The sequence below is a fragment of the Myxine glutinosa genome, chromosome 7 (genome assembly GCF_964187855.1).
Source record: "Myxine glutinosa chromosome 7, kmMyxGlut1.1, whole genome shotgun sequence".
Classification (NCBI taxonomy): domain Eukaryota; kingdom Metazoa; phylum Chordata; class Myxini; order Myxiniformes; family Myxinidae; genus Myxine; species Myxine glutinosa.
The window spans coordinates 5,013,503-5,026,688 of NC_136267.1; the positions used below are offsets into that span (position 1 = coordinate 5,013,503).

A 13,186-nucleotide genomic window follows, 5' to 3' on the forward strand; every position below is an offset into this window, starting at 1 on the left:
CCGCCCCAGATGGGATCGGTCCGCCGCTTCTATTGGGTGCGGGGGTTACCGGGCTCCGCCCTTGACGAGGAGCTGACAGCGAGCCCCTACTTGGTAACCCCGTCGAGCACATGTTCGATGGCGGCTCGTTGGAAAGGCCTGGTGCCCTCCCAACACCCCCTACCAACCAAGCCGGAGTGAGGACGCACACTCCCCGCGCCGCCGCCGCTGTTGTTGTTGTTGTTGCTGAACCGTGAGGAAGAGCTGCGGAGAGGTATTGTGAGGTCCTAAACTTCCTAACGGTGCCATACAATCACATTCTGGTGCAACGAAGAGTCAGAATTAATGGAAACGAGTCCTTAACTGACATAGACTAAGAATAACTAGCAAGATGTCCTATAGTTGTCTACGTGAGATGCGGTGGACCTGGATGCGACATTTAATGGGGGAAATAGGGGGAGGTCGGGTCTACAGTGTTGTTTACAGAAAATGGGACTAGGGAATGGGGGATTGGGGATAGTTGGGAAGTATTGAGGAAATAGGGGAATATTTACAAGCGGATATGGATGGATCCAAATCCCATATCCGCAACAATATATACATACATACATACATACATACATACATACATACATACATATATTGTCGTGCGACTCCCGGTTAACACCAGAAAATCGCGGATAGGACTAAACGGTTTATTCGGAGGCAACAACCAATACGGATTTCACGATCAAACACGGGAGGAAGAAGGAAAATGGAAGGCTGCGGAAGTGCTTACCTTTTGCGTGCCGGCGCATCTTCGATCATGCAACCGAAATTAACTCGACACGGACACCAAATTAAATGTACGAAAATAAAGATTTATTCCGGACCCGATACAATAAAACGCGACGATAATCAAATAATGGCCTAAATTGAGACGTCCCCACACAACAGATCTCAAAGCACAGACGAGGGAAAAGAATACCAAAATAACACGTCTCGTCGTGTAAGGGGGGAACGCGTCGCTCGGTCTTATCTGTCTCTGGTCGTCTTCCATGTAACACGGCCCCGCTCGGCCGCCACCAGGCCTCGCTCCAAGCTCCAATCCACTCGCCGCCCATGAGGTCCGTGCACCAGCACCACGTGTCCAATGCAGGCCAGCGAGCTCCACACAAGGTCAACCCTCAACTTGAGCACGAACACAGAATGACGAAGAACAGCAAAAATGGGAAGAAGGCGCAAGTCCACTGCACGCCAAGTGCCACTTCGAGTCAAGTTCAAGCCAACGAAGCAACTCTCACAATTCTCTCCCTGTCCAAACCCCTCTGCTTGCCAACCCACTCACTTTATTGCATCTCAAGACTCAGTGCCAGAAGCAACTCTCCAAACCAACTCGCTTCTCAGTCTCTCTCCGTCCTTCCAAATCCGACCAACTCTCTCAAGACTCACTCGGCGCAAGACCCACTGCCAGACTAAACAATGGCGTTCGGCGCTCGCTAATATCTCCTCACCGGTGACGTCAGCCTTGGCGCGCTGCCAACCAATCAGCCCCTTCCACCGAACCTCCCAGCTTCGCTCAGGCGCACACCCGCCGCGCCTCCCAACCTCGCTCCCTACACTGTGGTCATAGCGCGTGCTATTCGAGGTGGATCGGCCCGCCGGAGGTGTAGGTGGCCACGGCCATTATCGGTGGTGTCCCGGCCTGGTTTCCTTTTGCCGGTTCTCTTTCACAATCATATCAGGGAAGGGCGTTATTTAGTGTTGCAATAAAGATCCTAACTAAGTTGTCTAAGTGGTTGCGGTGCCAAAAGGGACAAAGGTTTGGCTGACCAGGTGAGACTCACAAGGGCGCTACTCTTAATCCCTACACTACATATCACTCGAAGCTCTACTGGTAGATTCACAAGTATACATCTTAACCCGACAAACGCCTACACATGAAGAACTTATTACAGGTAGTTTTCCTTACCGCGACACACGAAACATGTTACCTACTCAGATCTATCTGCTCTACATATCACTACCACATCGACATAACACAGCCCCCCCCCCCCCCTCCCCTGGAACCGTAGCTCCTGCAAAGTTCACTGCAGGCGCTACCATCCCAGTCTTAACATTTACTGTCACACACTTAATTAACCTATGAAATAAATCAGGAGGGTTGTGGGAAGCGAGTCGGACTACTTACCTACACTTCCTTAACATTCGAAACCCCTTAACAATCATGCATTCATGTATTTACATTTTCTTCTTTGTTCCTGCAGAGGGAGGAAACAAACAACACTCAAAAATCTACCTTAACCACAAACCTTAGCCTTCTTCAAAAATTCAAAACTTCCAAAACTCTACAACATTTGTACATACCCCGGTTTACAGACAAGACAACCTTACCTGCGGGGCCATCCCCAATGCGCCCCAAAATTTCCGCGGGCCCTGTCCAGGTGTTACAGGTGAGTGACATGGCTCTGTGGATTTCGCCCACATTCATTCAACACAAACCCCTTAACCACTCATTCTCATTCCACCACTCATTACTGGATTTCAAAAATCAACAAAGCCCTTACTTCACCCCCCCCCCCCCCCCACAGGACCATGGCATTGATGTCATATACAGTCATGTGAAAAGGTAAGTACACCCCATGTAAAGTTTTTTTTTTTTTTTTTTTTTTTTTTTTGTGTGCAAGATCGAGGCTCGTGAAAGAGCGAACATTAATCACACAAAAAGTCAAACCGACACAAAACACAAAAAACAAGGGGAGCGGCAGACAAGACGGGGAGAGAGGGGGAAGGACACAAACACAACATTTGAGAGCAGGGACATCGGGAGGACTTGGGGGGAGGTGGGAGAGGTATAAAACATATGAACACTGCAAGGACTCTGGGTGAATTAGCGGGGGTAGAAAAGATCAAGGTTTTGGATGGGGGAAGATAAGAGATGGTGGTGCACAGCTGTTTTAAAGACCTGGAGGGAGGAGTGGGATTGAAGAGAGTGAGGGAGTTTGTTCCAGAGGCGGGAGAAAAGGGGAATGAAAGAGTGAAGGTGAGCAGAGAACCTAGATTTTGGCAGTTTAACCATAGGGTTGCAGGCAGATCTTGTGCAACCTGAAGGAATATTGGGGGGGACAGAGCACAGAGAGCTGGGGGAGCAAGGCCGGAGAGGAGTCGGTAGAAGACAAAGATCACCAACCTGCCTGCGGTGAGTGAGTGAAAGGCCTCCGGAGTTAACTTCATCGCAGGAGATTCCAATGATTCTGAAAGCTTTGGCCTCAAGAGCGTGAAGCCGAGCTAGGTGTGAGGCAGGAGCACCAGCCCAGAGAGGGGAACAGTATTCCATTGAGCTGCGGATGAAAGCCTTGTATGTGGTGAGGAGCTCAGGTGTGCCAAAGAAGGACTTCGCACGACGGAGGATGCCCAGTCGGCGACTGGCTTTGGAGGCCAGCTTGGAAATGTGGTTTTCCCAAGAAAGATCATGGCAGATAGTGAGACCCAAAAGCTTGAGCGACATAACTTCTTGGAGAGGATTGTTGAGAAAGTAGATGGGAGGGTTTTCCAGTCGGTCCTTTCGGAGAGACATTGTAAGAGTGTGAGATTTGTCAGGATTGAAAGACATGTTTCACTTGTTTGACCAGTCTGTGATTTTGTCCAGGTCTGCAGAGAGTGAGGAGGCTGCAGACTGCCGATCTGAGGGATGAGGAATGGAGCAGCAGATAGTGGAGTCATCAGCAAAGAGATAGAGAGGATTTTCCAGAGAGTCGGAGAGATCATTGATGAAGACCAGAAATAGCACAGGGCCCAGAACACTACCCTGGGGAACTCCAGCCAGAACAGGAAGGGGGAGATGAGAGAAATCCATTCAGGGCCACACGTTGCCTACGACCAGAGAGGAAGTCCGCAAGCCATGAGTAGAGATTTACATGGATACCATAGGAGGAGAGTTTGGTGAGCAGAGCTGGGTGCCAGACCGTATCGAAGGCACGTGATATGTCAAGTGAGACAACTCTAATTTCCTGTTTGGCATTGAGGACCTCCATCCATTGTTGAGACAGCAGAAGCAACAGGTCCAGAGTAGAATGACCTGGTCTGAATCCAAATTGATGATCAGAGATCAAGCCATTGGAGAAGAGGAAGGATTTGATATCTGAAGCAATGATAGATTCCATGACTTTGCTGATAATTGGAAGCAGGCTGATTGGTCTGTAGTTGCAAGGATCTGTTTTTGCACATTTTTTGTGTAAAGCGGTAATGTTTGCTGATTTCCAAGATGCTGGCAGATAACCTTGAGCAAAAGAGAGGGTGAAAGAACAGAGAGAGGGTGAGATAGAGCAGCAGAGCAGGATTTTAGGACCCGTGGGCGGATGCCGTCTGGTCCAGTTGCAGAATCAGAGTCGAGGTTTGATAAAAACTTCTCCACCTTGTCAGGAGAGAAGGACACAGAGTCCAGGAGCAGTTGGGTTCGACTGGGAAAGGTGGGAACAGAGAGAGATGGGTTTGGGACACAAGATTTTGAGGCAAACACAGAGTTGAGGCATTCAACCTTGTCACGTGCGGTGTCAACTGTGTAGCCATTTGAGGTAAGGGAGGGGATGGAGGGGGAACAAACACCAGAAACTGATTTGACCAGACGCCACCAGCATTTGGAGGAAGGAGACAGGTTTGAGAGTTCAATCTTGAGTGTGGAGAGATAGTGCTTCCTGGCACTCCTGAGGGTAGACACACACTTGTTTCGAGCTTGGTGGAAGCAACTGAGATTGACTTCAGTTGGATTTGCCTTCCAAGAGGCAAAGGCAAGTTGTTTCAGGGCAACTGCCTCACCACAAGATTCAGTGTACCATGGACAGGAGGAAGGGTAAGACAACTGAACATGAGATGGGATAAATCTGTGCATGAGAGAGATCAGTTTGCTTTGGAAGAATTCCCAGGATGAGTTGATGTCAGAGGCAGTAGAGATGGGAGACCAGTCCAGATGATTGATGGCTGCTTGCAGACCGTGCCAGTCGGCCTGAGTGAAATGCCAGACTCGTCGGCACTGAGGAGGCTCTCTGAGAATGGCCAGAGAGATGTCCACTTTAACAAGCACATGATCAGAAGAACCTATTGGAGTAGAAGAAGAGCAGCAATTTGCAGGGAAGTTAGTCATAACTAAGTCCAGAAGAGAAGATACTCCATTGACTGAGATCCGGGTCGGGAAATTGACAGATTGCGTCAGTCCCAATGAGTCGCAGAAGTCCTTTGCTGAGGTGTCATGGCTGGTGAGAGATGAACCCACACCCAGCCAGCTGGCATGATGACAGTTGAAGATGAACCAGAGACAGAGATGAACCCAGATGATAGTTGATGACTTTTTCAACATATTTCAACATACAGCTATTTGATCTTCATTTCATCAATATTGAGAGATAAAGGTGATATAACATAACAAATATCATAAAACGTTTACATTTTGTAGTCCATTGTATAATTTAAATAAACATAAATGCAAATTTCGCATGTGGAAAAATATTGTCAAATACCTAAAATTAGAATCAGGTGCACCAGCTCAGGTGCAATCGATTAGAACATCATTAGAGAGGATCTTGGAGGAACCTGTCTTATTTAAACCTCAGACATTTCGTTTTGTTTGCTCTTTGTTGTTGAAGTGTGCGGCGTCACCATGCCTCGATCAAAAGAGCTCCGAGGCCTTCAGAAAGAAGGTCATAAATGCCTACGAGTCTGGGAAGGGATTTAAAAAGATCTCCAAACAATTTGAAATCAATTATTCGACTGTGCAGAAGATCATCTACAAGTGGAGAAGATTCCAAACAACTGCCGACTTGTTCAGGCCAGTCTGCCCCAGCAAGTTCAGCCCGAGAGCAGACCGCAAGATGCTGAAAGAAGTCTCTAAGAACCCCAGAATGTCATCACGGGACCTACAGGTAGGTCTTGCCACTGTTGATGTCAAAGTGCACGAGTCTACCATTAGAAAGAGGCTGCACCAATTTTATTGCATGGGAGGTGTGCTAGGAGGAAACCTTTGCGGTCCAGAAAGAACATCAGGGCAAGACTAAAGTTTGCCAATGAACACATAGGCAAAGACCAGCACTTCTGGAACAATGTGCTCTGGACAGATGAGTCAAAGGTAGAGCTATTTGGCCACAGTACCAGAAGACATGTTTGGCGAAAACCAAAGACAGCGTTTGACCACAATAACCTGACACCAACTGTAAAGCATGGTGGTGGAAATATTATGGTTTGAGGCAGCTTTGCTGCATCAGGGCCTGGGCAGCTCACCATCATAGAATCCACTATGAATTCTTCATTGTACCAGAGGGTGCTTGAGGATAATGTGAGGCCATCTGTCGGAGAGTTGCAGCTCAACCGAAGGTGGACCTTGCAACATGACAATGACCCTAAACACGCCAGTAAATACACCAAGGAATGGCTGAAAAGAAAGAAATGGAGGGTTCTGGAATGGCCAAGTCAAAGCCCAGATCTAAATCCCATCGAGATGTTGTGGGGGGATTTGAAACGAGCTGTGCATGCAATTGTGCATGCTGTGCAACAATTTTTTGTTGAATAAATTATTGCAAAGTCAATTTTTCATTGTTTTTTGTTCAATTCGATCACCTTTATCTATAGATAGTTTAAATGAAGATCAAATATTGATATGTCCATGTATGTTAAAAAGATTTTTAAAACATTTCATGGGGTGTACTTACTTTTTCCACATGCAAAATTTGCATTTATGTTTATTTAAATTATACAATGGACTACAAAATGTAAATGTTTCATATTTGTTATATTATATCACCTTTATCTATCAATATTGTTGAAATGAAGATCAAATAGCTGTATGTTGAAAAATGTTGAAAACGTCAAAACTTTACATGGGGTGTACTTACTTTTTCACGTGACTGTACATGTGCGCATTTCTCAACTCGGCAGCGGGGAGGTACCACACAAAAAGATGGTGGGGCGCTTCAGGCTGTGGTGCCCGCAGTCCCAAAAACAAGTCAACCGACTCACAAGTTCATTGCCCCCCCCCCCCCTTACCTCTTGGCCCCGTGACAGCCCGACAGCCCCTTTCTGCCGTTACCTCGCCGGTGAGGGTCTCCACACACCAGGCTCCTCCGTGGCCTCCTGCTTCCGCGCAGCGACACGGGTCACCGGGGATCTCCTTTATCCCAGGGCGCCCAACCAGACCCTCCACCGACGAGCTCCAATTTCCAGATACCACCGGCTGCCAGGGGTAATTGCCACAGAGGGGGGCCGCAGGCATCGCTCCTCAGAGCTTGATCCGTACCTGCGGACACACACACCTTCCCCACCCACAAAATCCCAAAACACATTTCCTCCCCCGCTGCCATTCAATTCTCACACATTTCAGCACAATTCCATAGATGGTACAAAAGATGTTTCAAAAGTTTTTGCCATGGCCTGGCTCATGTGAAATCCCCTATTCACATTTGCCATAACATTTCCAAAAGCACAATAATCACCACTCATTGTCTCCAATAATCATCACTCATCCTCAGTTTCCACTCTCACGACCACATCAAAACACATAACCACAACACCAACACAAACACAAACGCCACCCACAACATTCCAATCCCCCTCACCGACCATGTCATCACTCTCACCCGCCTCCCAACTCCAGTTTACATGTCCCCAATTTAACAAGCAAGTCCTGAAGCCTGGGATAGTAACCATCAAGGCCTTACCTCTACCTTGATATACAGGCAACTACGGTTGGTCAGGTCCAAAGTGCAATCCACCCTTCACAATCCCAAAATTTACCATTGGACCAATCAAATTTCACCAAATTTCTCTTTTGTCCACGACACTGGCAGATATGTGGGTCGGCATCCAACGGTGATCATCACTACACAACTACCTGTGGCCACGACAGCTCTGCACCTCTACCATGCAAGGGTCATCGGGACAAGGTGAGCAGTCAAAACGCCAACATGGCCCATGAGTGTCCATAAGGGTGCGACCCACCATTCATCCTTCGGCCCCCCCCTGCAAGGAACACAGCTGCACCAGCCCCAGCTGGCCAATGTGGTGAGAGCACCTGCTGCCAAAAACACACTACCGCACGCACAACCTCGGCCCTGGGGGGGCACGGTTGCAGTGCGCGGCATCCCTACAGCCACGTCCCCTGCACCTCCACATCATCCCCCAGTCCGACCACAGAACGGCATCCCCCCAGTGCTCACCCACACTTGACCATACCAAGGTCCAGTCGACAGCCATGCTCCACCAGGAGACCCACCCAGAAGACATGGTCCACACACCTCGGACACGCACAACACCACGTTGACCCTCAGGCTACATAACTACATCCCCATAAGCCCACGTCCCAAATATCAGCACAGTCGCCCCCGCAACCAGTTGGAAGCTTTGTCCTGCTACCCTGTCAATTTTATCACAGCCTCCAACACTTTGGTCTAACACACCTGGATCAATAATGGCGTCACTATACAGTGTCCACCATTTCTCTTCACAAAATTCACCCTTAAATTTACATCTAACCCACAGATTACCCATGCCAAACATGTCACAATTCACTAACCTCACCAAAGAAAGATGCTTTGCCATACACATGCCAGCCGAGCATGGCCCATATGCTCGGCACGTTACACATCTTCCGATTCAACACTCCCATGGTTCTCTTTCCAAACCGAGAGTCCATAAATCATAACGGAACATCTGTGGAAGGTCACTCTCACACCATCACGTTCCACAGATGCCCCAATGGTTGTCCGGCAGGCTATCTCCATTCCTGTCCATTCGGTTCGACCCGTCTCCATAGCCCAGCACAGCATGTCATGTCATGTCATGTCACCACATGCTGGCTGTCCCAGAGTCTCAGGGAGAGGGTGCCAGGCCGCATGCCAGGGTGGTCACCACAACAGGCTCAAGTTGGCCGTCCGCAGTGCCACCACCAAAGCGCGGCCCACAACACCTCCCCCTAGTGGTCCTCAATACATGCCATCCCAGGCTTGAGAAACCACCTCGGACCCCCTAGAGGTCTTAACCCCCACCAAGGTCCGGTGACCGTCGGCCCGGCCGGCGCCCCGCTGGACAAGGGACGCCACACTCCACCAGACCCCCCGTGGGGCCCAGGTCACACCATGCCACCCATGGCTGGACCCCACGTCCAAATCTCGCCAGCACAGCCCCCCCCCCCCCCCCCCAGCTGGCTGGCATTACCAAATTTTGAAAGGGGCAACTTTTGCCCAAGGCCATCACCAATGACCTCCCCTTCTCCAAATTCCACAGCCAGGGGACCAACTCCAACCAAGCCTGCTCTAAATCCAACTCCCATTTAAATGTAATTTTCTTTTTTCTTTTAAAATTATCCCCCACCTGCACCAAAAGGTAACAACTCCCTCAGGCCCTCCCTGCAACAACAACAACAACATGCATTTTAAGGCCATTTTCCCTGCAAGAGCGGGGGTTAGCCTTGCGGTCCCCATGACAATCTTCTCCATTTTGCCCTATTTTCTGCATCTCTCCTTGTTAACCCCCTTGCCCACATTTCTTCTTCCACCATCTTTAGCCAAGTTTTTCTCGGTCTACCCCGTCCTGTACTTCCATCACTCTTCTCAACCAGTCACTTTCATCCTTCCTCAACACATGACCAAACCATCTCAACCTGTTCCTCTTCACAGCATCAATCGCAGGCAATATTCCCATCATCTTTCGCAATTCATCATTTGTCTTCCTCTCTCTCAACGATACTCCGCACTTCCATCGAACCATTCGCATTTCTACCCTTTCCAGCCTTCGTTGCTGCTCTACGTTCATTACCCATGTCTCGCTCCCATAAATCATAACACTTCTCACACATGCAGCATACTCCTTTCCCTTCAGCTTCAGCGACACTCTCCTCCTCATCAGCACGCCACTCAGTTCCCGAAACTTCTTCCATGCACATCTCACCGTTGCCGAGATGCAGTTCCCGAAACCGTTGCCGAGTCTGATCCACCTTCTCCATTCAGCATGTCTCCGAGGTAGAAAAATGTTTTCACACCTTCCAGCTTCACGCCGTCTCCAAGATCCAACTCAACATTTCTTCCATCTGCAGCTCCCTCTGTGCACACCTTACATTTGAATGTAGCTGCCACACTGGTAAATGACCCTCTCAGACCACTACATTTTTGATGAACCCACTCAGCGCACATTGTACATTGAATTGAGTTCACTCCGACACCCTTCCTGCACACAGCACACGGCCACTTCCCAGTTCTTTCCACCTCACCACATGCTTTACCACTTGCCATCACCTTCGTCTTTCCGATATTCACCTTCAGACCTTTTGTCTCCATACATTCCTTCCACTTGTTCATCTTTTCCTTCAGTCCATCCATACTTTCCGCAATCAACACCAGATCATCTACATACAACAACTCCCACGGTAAACCCTCCCTTACGTTCTGAGCCAGCACCTCCATCACAGCTACAAATAGTAGTGGACTTAGTACCGACCCCTGATGCACTCCCACCTTCACCTCAAACTCACCACTGTTCCCGTCCTTCGTCCTTACAGCTGTGCGCGCTCTTTGTACATTGCCACACTACTCTGATCAACCATTCCTCCACTCCTAACTTCCTCAATGCCCATGTCAATACTTTGCGTGGAACCCTATCGAATGCTCTCTCCATATCAACAAACTCAAAAAACAACTTCTTCCTCTTATCCATGTACTTCTCCTGCAACTGCCTCACAATGAAAAGCGCATCTGTCGTTCCTCTTCCTGGCATAAATCCAAACTGCATTTCGTCGATCTTCACTTTCTTCCTTATCCTCCTCTCCAACACCCTTTCCAATACCTTCATTCCATGCTCCAATAACTTTATCGCTCGGTACGAGCCACACTCCAGAGGGTCACCTTTCCCCTTGTATAGAGGGACGAGGGTACTCAGTTCCCAATCCACTGGAATGCGGCCTTCTTTCACCACCAGATTACAGATCTCTGTCATTCTCTTCACACCCCAACTTCCTGCTGCCTTCAACATATCTCCCACAACTCCCGTCGGCCCTCCCGCTTTTCCACTCTTCATTGCTTTATCGCTTCCTCAACTTCCTTCTCAGTTATCTTCTCTGCCGGTCCTAAAACTGGGTTACTCTCTATGTTGCCATCCCATTCATTCTCTGTATTCAACAGCATTTCCATATATCTTTTCCATCTTCCTTTAATTCCATCTGGGTCGACAACGATTTGTCCCACTTCATCCTTCAAGCAACTCACCCCCATCACATCACACCTCTTTCGCTATGTGCTTTGCAATCCTGAATACTGCTTTCTGACCCTCTTCCGAATCCAAGCGTTCTCCGAACATTTTCCTACATGCCTCCTGCGCCTTTGCTACCTCTTTCTTTGCAGCCTTCTAACTTTCATGCTCTGCTGTTTCTGCTCCCGTACCCTTCGCCTTCTGCCACTCCTTGAACTTCTTCCTCTTCTCGTCAATCCTCTTTCCAACTTCATCATCCCACCACCATGTTTCTGAGTGCCTCGGTGGTCCTTTTGTCCATCCACATACCTCACCAACGGCTCCCAACAGACTAGCTTTCATTGACATCCAACCACTTTCAAGCTCAACCACATCATCCTCTACCCTACTCAGCCTCTCTTTTAATGCCTCCCTTACTGTCACCTCTTTCAACCTCCACACCTTCATTCTCGGTTGGTACTTCACCCGCCGAGCTCTCCTCGCACCTTTCACCCTTATGTCGCAGACAACCAAGTGGTGCTGTGAAACAGCCTCCTCCCCCGGGATCACCTTTGTGTCCCGGAGGTGCCCCCTATCTCGCCGACGCACCATCAGGTAGTCAACGGTTGTCGTCGACCCACCTGACGTGTATGTAACAAGCTTATTATCCTCTTTCTGGAACTGAGTATTACAAATCAACAAATCAGCTCCATCAGCAAACTCCAAAATCCTTTCACCTTCTCCATTTCTCTCACCATAATCCGTAACCCCCATGAACTCCCTCAAAACCATCCATACTCCTTCCCACATGTCCATTCAGGTCTCCTCCCACCACAACAACTTCCTCATCTTTCACGTTTTCCATCAGCTTCTCTATCGCACACCAGAACTTGTCCTTCTCTTCATCGCTTCGACCAACCTGCGGAGCATATCCCGAGATGACATTCACCAAGAGCTTTCCAATCATCATTTTCACCATCATCAACCTATCACTCACTCTAGTCACACTCACCACACTGTCTACAAACTCCTCAGAAAACAGGACACCAACACCATTCACGCCCTCCGGGTACCCTTGCCACACAAACTTGTATTTCTGTCCCTGCCTGCCCTTCACCATTCTCACACCACTTCCCTTCCATCTCGTCTCTTGCACACAACATATGTCCACTCTTCTTCTGACCAATACTTCCACCACTTCTCCTGATCTCCCTGTCATTGTCCCTACATTCCATGTCCCAAATCTCAGAAACCAATCTCCACTTCGGGCTGCACCCTGCCCATATGTACTTGTAATTGTCATGGTTCTCTTTTTGATGCAATGTTTTTTTGGCCGGATGCCCTTCCTGACGCCAACTGCAGCTGCAGCTGTTCCAAATTCCCCTCCCTGCAGCTGTTCCAAATTCCCTACAGGGACCAAATCTCCAGAGGCTCTATCTCCCGATCCTCCAAGGTCCAAATCCAGCCTGGAGCCAACACACTCCCCCAACTGGTTGTCCAATTTCGGAGCCTCAGTTACCAAATCGTAGTGCATGGTGAGGATCCCCATGGTCACCTCAACTACCTCCTTGGACCGACTCACCTCATCCCCCAAACTATTTTGGACCTGGTCAAACTCTTCCCCGATGGTACTGTTCAAGGCCTCCAGCCGCTGTGTCAATTCATTCTCATCATCCTCCCCCATCAATTCTGGCTCCGACAGGTATTCATCGACGACTACCCAGTCCGGTTCCGTTTCACGGATCTCCAATATTCTTACCCCCTGTTGCTTTGAACCACCGCCCTGGCACAGCAAGGATTCAAATCCATCCCCTGGTTGATGTGTTGGGGCATCCACCTGGTCCCGATAAACCTCCAGGCCACCAGGTATCAAACATGTCCCATTTACCTCCAATTGTTCATTCACTTCCCTCATTTCATTCCCCTGTTCACTCATTCGTTCGTTCGTTCATTCCACATAGGGTTTTTGTTTCTTTAATCCGTGCATCCAATCTTTCACGACCAGCATCACTTTCCTCTTTCATAG

At 48.9% G+C, this 13,186-nt stretch overlaps 1 protein-coding gene across 1 annotated transcript in view; it reads right to left on the bottom strand.

Annotated features, from left to right (window-relative positions):
• LOC137430931 (serine/threonine-protein kinase 17B) overlaps positions 1-13,186 on the bottom strand; it is a 56,763-nt gene that overhangs the window by 17,445 nt on the left and 26,132 nt on the right. The gene's annotated exons all lie outside the window — the stretch shown is intronic.